The sequence below is a fragment of the Parambassis ranga genome, chromosome 1 (assembly GCF_900634625.1).
Source record: "Parambassis ranga chromosome 1, fParRan2.1, whole genome shotgun sequence".
In the NCBI taxonomy this organism is placed as follows: domain Eukaryota; kingdom Metazoa; phylum Chordata; class Actinopteri; family Ambassidae; genus Parambassis; species Parambassis ranga.
The window spans coordinates 434,214-446,549 of record NC_041022.1 but is presented as its reverse complement, the minus strand read 5'-3'; positions in this window follow the sequence as shown (position 1 = coordinate 446,549).

Sequence of the window (12,336 nt, the reverse complement as noted above, 5' to 3'; positions counted from 1 at the left end):
TCTATCTCTGTCCACAGGCTATATAAGACCTGTGCAGGTGCCCTGTGGAGAGATATTTGCAGTAGATCCTTTAAGTCCTGTTAGATGCTGGATCCAGCTGATTCAATCCACCGTCCCCTGGTCCAGTGCTTGTGCCTCCTCTGACTGTATCTGACTCTACAATCCTTTTGTTTTGGAGACAGAACCCAGCTAAAATATCTGTTGTTCTTCTGCAACAATCACAATCAGAATACTTTATTAACCACAGGGGTGTTGTGTTGTGCATTACAGAGCTCAAGAACATCATTCAGCATCTGATGCATCCCACACTTTGACATGAGCTGGTGCTACAGATAACCATTCATGTAAGGTGTGTGTGCATCATGCAGCGTCGGGTGTGTGTTTATCTTGGTTGTGATATCTCGCTGTTTTCTTTCAGCGCGCTCTACAGCCTGACTCATGACAGATTAGGCTCACTTTCCTGGAAGTTCATGCAGTACAGCTGGGAATTGTGACAAAGTTAAAAGTGCGACAGTTTGGCCTCTTTCACTCATCAGCGTGGTTCAGCTGAGAGTCAGCAAAGACAGAAACATTCAGCGTGGTCCAGACCGAGAATGTGACTTTTATTTTGAGATAAAAACCTGCCTCACATTCAATTTGGAAAATAAACACCTTCATTATACCTTATAATAACTCCCAAATCAACACACTGTCACAGTAATCCCAAATTCCACATAAGCTACACCTAAGAAACCAAACATGCATGCCGCAGCCATTTTAAAGCCATTAGCCATCAGGACTAATACAAAGCTTGTGTGCTATGTGTTCCACATCCTTTCCTGAGCAGAGCGCTGAACGTGTACATGGATAACTTTCAGTGGCTCTTCAGTGTGTCACATAAACACATGACTCCTCCACAGTGCAGTGATGCTCAGCAGGGCGGCAGAAACTCCAAATATGGAACCAAAAATGTCGGCGGAGCGACCCAAATCTGTGAAAGGCCACTGTGGGATTTTCTGTCTGTGGTGTTTACATCGACGCCTCGTTGTGCATGCTAATGTATCTGCCCGCCTTGTTGTGATCCTGCTCAGAGAACAGAGCAGCCTTTGGCTGCTGAACAGCACTTGACTCATGCTGTTTCATAATGGAGTGTTCACTCCCCTCGTCGATCCGCCTCACCGTGTTCCTCTCCTGATCTCTGCGGAGGCTTCAAGACAGCAGCAGCTCCAAATACAAATCAAAACATGTTAAAGTGGAAAAATACTCCAGAACACCGAGGAGCGGTTATAGGAAGGATTTACTGTCGTAGTACTTGAAGTACTTTGAGCATGATGTGCATACAACAGCGTGGCTCAGAGGGTGATTCAATCGGTGGAAGGAATAATTACTTATATATGAGTCGATGCACTAATGCACCACTGAGGAGAGGAAACCAGAAAGAGTTGATGAAAACACACCACCACAGGCCTGAGTGGCCATTCTGTCAGCATGAAAGGAGGCAAGCCCGTCTAGCATCTGAAGCTCTGGTGAGAACAAAGGCCCCGTTCACACTGGAGAGAGTCAGTCCAGCTAGACTAGGATTGAATCCAGAGAGTCTTTAAGCTGGATACATTCAGACCTATTTTCAAATCTGGCTATCACACACACGTGTCCGCGCTCAATCCGGCTTAACCTGGCTTCTTTGTTGTCCTCCAAACCACTAGGTGGCGCCTTGTAATATACAGGGTCCGTTCAGGCCGTGGTAGGACCACGTTGCTCGTTAAAAAAAGCAGCTTAAAAAAGCAGTTTATTCCTTTGTAGCCCTGTGCGAAATAAACTCGGGGCAAAGCTGTCGTAGTTCGACGGTTGTTTACTTACGGCTTTTGTACAGACACTGCCCCCGTGAACCAGAAGTATGACGTCGCTAGTGGGATTCACAAGCCACATTTGATCCACCTCCGAGAGGTGGACTGAAATCAATCCAGATATATCTGGATTTGTGTTGTTCAGACTCAGAAAAAAAACTATCCAGATATATCCAGATACGGCCTGAATCCCGCTCTAGCTGGATTGATGTCCCCAGTGTGAACGGGGTCAAAGTGTAGTGGTCTTTAAATGTTTTCTCTGTTTGCTAAATTTCACATCAAGCACAGAATCCCACCCTCTTGGTTCTGTTCCTCGCAACACGGCCGTTGGTTGATTGTTGGAGGATTTATTTAGCATGCTAACTTCAGTAGCTACAGTATCTTTGTATTTTTCTACGCATTAAAGTTTACATCTGGTTTCCATGGTGACATTCCAGCCTTAGCTTTGTGGCAACAACGAGGTGAGCCATAGTTGGCTCACAATTGACTGTGACAGCCAGGATTCTGGTGGATCCTCTGCTGGAAACACCTAGAAAGTGTCCAGAACTAACCTCTCCATTCACTGCAGGGAGATGGTTCATGTTCAGAACACACAGAGACATTTTGTATTATAAGTGGAATAAAGCACCTCACTGCCTAAAGGGTGATCCAAAGCTCTACTCTAGAGCAGAGATGCTATATATAGAAGTGTTTTCTAGTTAAATTTGACTTTAAATTTTACCTGCAGTAACAATCTAAATGTCAAGTAGAAACCAGCACTCAGGGCCAGCGGCTGCATGATAGATCACTGTTAGCCCCCTGAGGATGCAGGAGAAACACTAATGACCTGTTCCTGATGAATCCTGTTTACGCTCTGACGTCACGGCCTCATTGACGGACCTGTTGGTGGAGTGTAATTTATGGGGTGCTGCTGTGGTGACTGCTAAGCAACAACGGATCAATAGCAGATTTATCAGTCTCAGCGCTGTCACATGAGCGCCTCTGTCTGTGTCTCTGTGATACATCTTGGCTGCAGCTGCCCTTCAAATCACTCAGGAGCTGTTTTTAGTCGGTCATGGAAGTCAGCCAGCACTGCTCCTCCACCCGGCCTCTTTGTAAGGACGAGGATAGCAGGGTCCTCTCCACCCATAGAGCACAGTAAACATATTAGCACAGAGGGCTTTTATTCCATATCCTGGAGCGACAGCGTTTAGCCAACAGATTTGGCGGAGTTAAAACTTTCCTGAGAAATTTTGCATTAATTCACACAATGAACCCTTTAAGAGATGCTGCACGTCCCAGGAGCTAAGATTATTCATGTGTGCCTTACTGAGTTATAAAAAGTATCCCACCCATGCTAATTCCGGCAAAGCACCACAGAGAAAGAGGCAGAGCGCACTTTGTTTGCACACTGCAGATTCCCCTGTGAACACAGAATGGAGTGTACAGCCAATCTGACAGAATAAGCTCCAACATGCATGAAATCTCTGGACTTCCAGCTTCACACCCTTTGGATCAACCCTCTGTGTAGTTTCTTGGTTTTCATCACTGCTTCACCTCTCTGCTCCCCTCGCCTTATTTCCACTGGGATGTCTGATTCATGCATCTCAGCGGCCGGCAGGGAGCCTGCAGGGTGAAGTCATCAGGTGCACAGTTGAGAAACTCACAGTGCTGGGTGTGAATTATTCCTATTTATGATTACAGAGCTCGAAATTCCCCCAAAAAAGAACAAAAACTGAAGCTGTACCTTCTGTCCTTAATCCATGAGGATGAGATGTTTTCCCACTCCACAGGTTAGATAAACTTCCTGTTCTTGCGTCTTGTAGTTCATGTTTGAATGGGTCCAAAACAGCATGGACCCTCCACAGTGATAACATCCCTGGCTCCTGTTTCCAGGTCACTCCCACGATCCAAAGACGTTCATGTTATGTGTGACTCTGAGCATTAATGGGCTTTCATCACCAGAGTTCACCCCTGTGACGGCGATGCACATCAGCAGCAGCTGTAGCTACCTTAAATAAATCAGACTGGTGTCACTGCAGACCACGTCGTGTGTTGTAGCATTTTGTGATTCGGATGTGTTGTTTAATGCCAGTTGTTGATGAAGAAGTGCCTACTGTTGTCCTCAGCAGTAACCTAAAGCATCTGGTTTGTGGTGTAGCATGATAAAAGGATAACATGGTTATGTTTATGCTACCAGACCATGTGACCGTACTGCCTGGCTTACAGTCCTCTTCACACCATAAGCTGTTTGTTTTAGCCACAGTTATAAAAAGTGAAGATCATCTTACAACACACAAATACATTTTACATGGAACATCTGCAGGCCCCTGCATCTGGGATAACACTAAATAATATGTAAACACTAATGTGAAGCCGAAGCTTTAATCAATACACTGCAGTTAATCAATATGCTACAGAGCGCCACACAACGTACATAGAAGCCCCTGATGGAACCTGTGGTCCAGATGTGGGGTAATGATGATGATGTGCTCCTCAGCCACTTAAATACAACCTGCTTTGCCTACCTCCATCTTCCAAAGCTTTATGTGCTGTATACTGACAGTATAATAGAAATATTATTAGATAATATTCAGAAAATGATCGATGATAATGAGGTCATCAGCACACACATCGGTTATGATGTTCCAGTGCAGCCTCAGCACAGTCACATAAGTTGGGAAGCCGCTGACACTAACTGTATGCCAGCAGGTTCCACACCTGCAGGATCCATCATGTCTAATGGGTTTCCAGGGATTCATCTGGACATCCAGTAAATGGGGAGCACACACCACAATCTCTTTTCCTGAGACGTTCACACTGCATCATTACAGCTGTCAGTCCACTCCAGTATTAGCTTCATTTAGATTCCAGATGTTTTAATAAGGTCAGGTACATACAGAGGAAACCAACACTGCTCAGGTCATTTCCTTTTCACTTCAGTTCACTCTTCAAGGCCCGAGAGCCAAGGAGAAAAGCTTCAGGCCAGCAGAAAGGGTTAATGATAGACAGACACAAAACGTCTGCTAGTCCACATTTTTCTCTAGAATCACATCTGGAATGGTTTTATTTATTTCAACAGTGGCCTGAAATCAAACATATTTAACTTTTTATTATTATTATCGTGCTTTAAAAAAACTTTGTTGAGTGCTTTGGATGAAATATGTTAGCGGCTCCATCCTGCAGCTCTTTGTCAGCTGTGGACTGATCAGGTCTGCCTACATGTGTGAGGGATCACCACTCAGCTGCTTATTAATATAACAATGAAACTTGACATTCTTTTACTTTATATGACGTCCCCTGGGACCCTGCGTGGCCTGGATTGACAGTGGTCCCATCTCCTCATGGAGCTGGTTCAGGTGGCGTCCATGGCCAGAGCTCACCTAGACCGAAGTTTAGTAGCCGTTCTTTTTATTATAAGAACTAAGCCCAAAGAGACCCTGTCCTTAAATAATGTATCTTTTATTTGCAACAACATTCTAAAATGATCAATGAGTCATACATTAACATAAACAACAACCTTTGTGCGTTCATCTGCACGTTTCAGGGTCGTCAGTTTGAAGCCTTTCTATAATTAAGACCAGTGACTTACATAACAACCCCCTTGGACAGTGTCAAGTATCCATAGACCTGAGACCTTTGGACCAGGCTGTGAAGTGGTAGAAAGCGGAGAGAGAGTGAAAGAAAGCATGAAGAGGGAGGAGCGGGAGGCCCGAGGCTCGCCAACGTGAGACATGTAGACCGTCTTCCTGACTTCCACTGAGCGCCAGTTAAACATGGCTGAATTCATTCAGTTTTGGACAAAATTCAAACGTTCCTCATGTCACTGTTCATGTCTCGTTTGAACAGCTGAGTCAGCGGTGCAGGTCTGTGTCTTCTTCCTGCATCGAGGTCGGTCTGTTCAGATTTAAACAGCGGTTTCTACCTTTTCTCCTTGTGTGTCTCCTCAAACTGAAACAAGGCGACTCGGTCTGGTTTGATTTATTAGTTTATTCCTCTGGCAGCATGTGGCAGCCCTGCAGCCCTCATACATGCGGACACATGTTGAATTACACAGATGAATCAAAGAAACAGGCCGTTCAGCTGAAGACCTCCTGTTTGAACTGTGTACGATTTATTACTGCACCTACACTGAGAGACAGAAAGCACCAAGCTGTTTCATTCTGACCCATGGTTTAAGAATATCATTTAATTAAACATATTTTATTAGAGTGGTTTCGGCACAGACTGAAACAACCTTTAAACTCCATGTAATCACTGCCCATACATGAAGCCTGAGCCGCAGCTGTGGTTCAGCTTAGTGTGAGGATGCCAAGTCACACACACACACACACACACACACACACACACACACACACACACACACAGGTGTGACATGGATACAAAAACCTTTCAGTGATATTTTACTTGCTGAATTCAAATTTCCATTTACAATTAACATCATAAGATGACGATGGTGATAAAGACTTAACCCGTTCAAGAAACAGCTTGATATTACAGCAAACCTGTTTACTTGACTTGGAGAGAGGAGGAGACAGGAGGAGGAGAGGTGAGGACCTCTGCCACACAGAGCCCGAAATAAATGAAAGTTATTTGTTCTACCTGTGCAGAGACAGAGAGCTGCAACACATCAGTGAAAACAGGTCATTTCCCCTAAATATGTCCTTAAATCGGGGAGGAGGGCGGGTCACACCCAGGAGACGGGGGTTTAGATTATTAGTCACAGGTTGGTTATGTGTTGGCCTGAAAACACTGTGTTTACTTTAGTTTTTTTGGAGGAAACAGCTTTAGCTAGGCTGCAGCTGTTTTAGCTAAGCTAACAAGCAAAGCAGCAGTTTTTCTGTTTCATAGATCATTATACAAGCTATGTCAAAGTCACACGGTGGAACACCAGTGTGGTTCTTAAAAATGAATCTGTCGCTTTCATACAACAACAATCATGCAGACACACACTCTACAATAAGGATGGAGCTCCTCTACAGAATGAGCTGTTTACAAAGGAAGGAAACCAGCGGCACCAGAAATAAAGACCGTGTGTTTGTACTCACACGTGAGCGCTCACCAGAAACAGGTTTCTAGAATGAAGGTGACGGTCTAACATGTTTGGCCTTTGTGTGTGAACAAACAGGTGAGAGACACTGAGACGTTCACTGGTGTTCATTTTACTGAACAGGTCAGGGTCATAAGTCCTGATGCTGATCAGCTGAAGTGGCTCCTTGTAAACCCACTTTCTGAGATGTCTGATGACTGCTGCATCGTGACCTCTGAGCTCTGCCAGAAGAGCTGCATGTAACTCCCCTGTTAACAGTTTGAATTAAATGTCTGGAAGCACGTGTGTTTTTTATAAGTTACATCTGAGAGCAGGTTTCTCTTTGTCCCATTTACCTGACAGTGAAGATGTGATGCTGTCACATCTGCAGAGGACACAGTGAGAGCTCTTCATCCTCATCACTGCAGAAACAGACTGACTCTACATCATCTGTAAGAGCAGAGAAAACAAACCGAGCCGCTGGACATCAGCTGCAGTGAGCAAAGCCTTTTTGTAGTCCGGCCAGCCGTCCTAGCTCTTTTTTTGTTTTTGTTTATCATCAGCTAAAGTGTCTCTGTACAGGACCTGATCCATCCTGACTCTCTCACATATTCCTCTCTATCCAGTTATGGGTTGAATGAAGGTCAGGAGATGCTCGTTCAGACAGCTGTATGAGGGTCCTGAGCACTAATCTGTGACTGATGCATGTGATGGAGGAAGAGCGACCAGACCAAGCAGACCAGCAGCGTGCAGTGTTTTCATGAAAAGAAATGAAAACTTGTTCTTATCAAGTCTGCTGTTTGAACCAGGAAGTCGTCACAGTAGAGCTCATCCCGTTTTTATGATTGTGTGAGAGGATAAGTGAACACACTTAGAGCTGGTCATGTCGAGGATGAGGATCAACGATGCTTTATTTTATTTGGGAAGCATTCAATAAACAAATAACAACATGATCCATTTTCACTGTAATAACTCAGTGTGTCCACAGCCTGACAGGATGAGCAGGTCATCATCAGGTTTAATGAGCACCTTGATGTTTGCTCAGGTTCTCCTGCTATGACACAGCTTAGCGTCTGAGTGATGAACTGTGACACCTCCAGTGTCTCAATAACGACCTGATGATCTCTGCCAGGAGGACGGCCGAGCTTTGAATTCCCTCTTCAGAAACCTGGAGTGACGTCAGAGCAGGTTCAGCCATTTATTTATAGTTTATTGTATTTTTCCAATTTTCCAAGATAAAACACAATAAGCAGCAGGTGGTTGAGTAATAACAGCTGTTCCTGTGTTTCTATAAATCAGCCTGTGGGTGTAGACAGTAATAATAATACATGTTATCATCATCATGTGGTCAGTGTTTCATGCTTTGTGTTATTAATGATGTATGAGTTGTGGAGTGATCCTTTGTGTTCTCTTGGTCTTCTGTTGTTTCCCTGCCTCGGCCTTCCTTGTTGGTTTCATTGTTATTCTCACCCTCCCTGTCCTCACCTCTCTCGTCCTCCCTCCCTGTGTGACTTCCTGTTAGTTTTACTTCCTTGTTTTTCCCGCCTCTGTGCTGACCTGCTCCTCCTGACTGTCCTCACCTGTGTCTCGTCTCTGTCCTCTCTTTAAGTCCCGTGCTTCCCTTGGTCTTTGTCGTCCCTTGTTTTGTGCTCCACCATCTTAGCTGTGATCAGCCGGATGTTTCCCTCTCCTTTGTCCTCCGTCCTCCTGTTACCCTCCGGATCATTCTTCTTTTTCATTATTAGCACCTTCTCATTTGGAGTGTGTTTTTCCTTTCCCTCCTTCATATTCCCTTCCCTGGGTTCCCCTTATTGTTTGTTTAGCCATTCAGCCTGTTTTGCCTCTCAGTGGTTTTTGTTATCTCTGGACTGAGGTTTGTTTTGTTACTTTGTGTTTGGTTTATTCCTTCCCTCTGCCCTGAGTTACAGCCTGCATTAAGGTCATTACAGCTTCTTTGTTGAATGATAGAACAGCAGTGATACGGCTGTGTGTGTCAGCTGGCCGTCACTTTCGCTGTGTCACCAGGTACAGTCTGTACTTCAGGAAGAACTCTGCTGAGCAAGTTCAGTGCTGTGGTTTCAAGGTCGGTACAGAGAGCGCGCCGTCTGTCCTGCTGCCAACTGTCTTGTCTCCTGCAGCGTCTCACGGCTAAGTCTGTGGAGCACACTCGTCCCTGTGTCAGTGTCCGGCTGAGGACAAACACAGGGACAAGACGGAGTCCAAGCTCTCACACTCACCTCATCCCCGTCAGTAAGCTCCAGGAATACTGGGAGATTTCAGTGTCTGTGTTAAAAAGGACATTTTAAATCTCAGCAATAACCATGATGAAATCTCATTGATGTCATGACATTGAAATGAAAGGGAAGCTGGAGGGAAGAGGAGAGGTCGGCCTGTTATTGTTTGAACTGTAAATCGCCAAGATGGCGTCTGAACTCGAATCAATCAAACATCACCTACCACCTACCAGGACATTAGGTCCCTGAGCTGAACGTGTGCAGATACAGGAATGGCTGCTGCAATTAGTCACATGAATCCAAATCCAGTATTAAATGAGTGTTAAAGGTCAAAGGTCACTGTGTGTCTGACTGAACATGTGATGGAAACTCTCTGTTGATGTGTGTGGGTGGTTCAGCATCTCGTCACCATTTCCTGCTGTGCTGACTTGATTAGCGGGCTCTCCGCTCCGCTGCAGACCCACTTTAATTACCACTTGCCCGCTTTTATTCACACTTACAGCACCTCTCATTAATCACTAGAAGAGCAGCAAGCCCGCAGCTCTTTATCACCACAGCAAACATCAGCACAGCCCACATGATGCTGTGAGTGGACGGGATCCTTCAGATATGTGAAGCCTCCCTGCAAAGTTCCTTCATCTTCGGCCCAGATCTAAAGCTCGGTGCTGCATCACCAATAGATTTGTTTTTAATCCTCTTCCCAGAATAGGAGTGTGGTAAGAACATTCATCAACCCATTCATGCATTTCGGTTGTCTGTGCAGCCAATTTAAACCACGCCACAAGCCGAGCACATCCTTCAACACAGCTGGAGCCAGCCAGGGTTCCCCGTATAGATCCAGTCAGATATAGAGTGTGGGTTCATCTGGCTCAGGCAGAGCAAAGAGAATTTAATCTGATGTAGGCCGTTAAATTCTGATATGAAAAGTGTCACTGGTTCCCACTCTGAAAGAGATTTATGAGGAGGAAAAGCCACAGAAATGTTCCATCTCTGCACAGACGACAGGGAGGAAGAATCTGACTTCTCAGAGCGACTTTCAGATGAGAACAGACAACCGGCTGAATGACATGACAGTGCACTGAAGGTTAACTGTGAAACATGAACAGCTGTTCTTTCAGACAAAGGTCATCGTGCTTTGTTGTCCTGATATACAACGAGCATGCAACGCCCTAAAAACTATTCTATTAGCAAAGTATGGCAGCTTCTGTCCAGTTTAGAGCAGCTGCAGGAGCAAGATGTGCTCGGACACAGAGAGGTTAAAGCTGCAGGAAGTTGTTTTTATCGTCCAGGATTTCAGAGCTCTGGGGTGAGAGAAGAAAATGCAGATAATTCATAATGATCCTTCAGTGTGGCCTCAGACCAACCCTGGTACATCATATTTCTCTGTGACAGTGACTGGCCAGTACAGATGAAAATGATCAACATGCAGCAGACCTACAGCGCTGACAGATTTATACTAGAAGGACGATGTAGAGACGTCCTTCAGCGAGACATTTCCCTGGACCTCAGATTCCTCATTTGACAGCTGCTGTCGGTCTGTCGTGAAGAAATCAGCCACGAGCTGTGAGAACCTGACTTCACTTCTCCTTTTACATGTGACTGCAAACTGTGTCTGAACACAGCAGCTACAAACACATGGCTGTGATGTCTACACTGTGCTTGTGCTGCAGGGTTGGACAATAGGAACAAGAACTTTCTGTCTGAGAGTGCACAGGATGGTGCACAGGATGGTGCACAGTGGCAGCATGATGGTGCAGCACAGCACTGCAGCTGCCTCACAGCTGGAAGGTCCCTGGACCAAAGGTCCCTGTGAGCAGGGGCCATGTGTGGAGTTCACACGCCTTCTTCCAGGCAGACAATAGACTGGCGAGCTGAGCGAGGGCAATTTACCTGGCAACCACAGCAAGTCTGCTCTCTGAGAGCAGAGTGTGACTTCAGGACAGGACAGACATGTTGTGATGGATTTGTAGTGCAGCTTCTTTGTGTCTCTGTACTCCAAAGTTCACCTGAATACTTTGCAGTGTTTCCGTTTAGTTTAGTTACGTTCTGCGGGGCCCAGAAGCCGACCGCAGACAGGGATGAGGTTTCAGGTTTTTTTGCAGTGGGTGAGTGGCTGGGCTAGGACTAGAGAGGACACAGTGGGAGCAGGAATTACTGCTGACACTCTGAGCACCAGGACACTAGCAAACTCTCAAAATACTTGAAGAACACAGCGACGAGAGAGTTTCCATGGATGGTAGACACTCCAGCGTCGAACCAGAGCCATGCTGGCATATAAACAGGGATGAATGAGGCCCAGGTGTGCCAGCGGCCGACCACCAGGAGACCACGCCCAGCCACTCTGAAAGAAAACAACCTCCCACACAGTCACCAGCCAACAGCCAGACTTCACCCAATACCCAGAGCTATCCTTCAGCACACTGTAAACTCTTTTGTCTCGGTGCCTCCCAAAGATCAGTTCTCATTCAAGTCAATTCTGGCATATTGTAAAGCCGTTGAACAGGAAGCACTGCTGCCTGTTCAGACCCATGTGGCTCAACAACAAAACCACATGATTGCACTATTTTCTTAAAAAAAAACAGCTGCGACTTGAACTCTGCATCATTTCACTGATATAACTGAGATCAGTGCTTTTAATGTTACCTCAGCAGGAGGCTAAGCAGTGATAAAAAACACATGTGGGATTATTTGTGAACTTCATCATGTGCTCTGAGCTACAATCTGTCCCCGCTCTGCAGAGACATGAGGCCGTGACCAAATATCAGAAATTACCTTCGGGTTCCAGCCGGAGTCAGACAGCAGCCTTTAAACAATTTGCACTGCTAGGTGTGTGTGTGTGTGTGTGTGTGTGTGTGTCTGTGTGTGTGTGTGTGTGTGTCTGTGTGTGTCTGTGTGTGTGTGTCTGTGTGTGTGTGTCTGTGTGTGTGTCTGTGTCTGTGTGTGTGTGTGTGTCTGTGTGTGTGTGTGTGTGTGTGTGTCTGTGTGTGTGTGTGTCTGTCTGTGTGTCTGTGTGTGTGTGTGTGTGTGTGTGTGTGTGTGTCTGTGTGTGTGTGTCTGTGTGTGTGTGTCTGTGTGTGTGTGTGTCTGTCTGTGTGTCTGTGTGTGTGTGTGTGTGTGTGTGTGTGTGTGTCTGTGTGTGTGTGTGTCTGTCTGTGTGTCTGTGTGTGTGTGTGTGTGTGTGTGTGTGTGTGTCTGTGTGTGTGTGTCTGTGTGTGTGTTTCATCAGAGGAAAGCAGTTGAACTTGCTTCTGCCTTTGACAGCTTGTTTGTC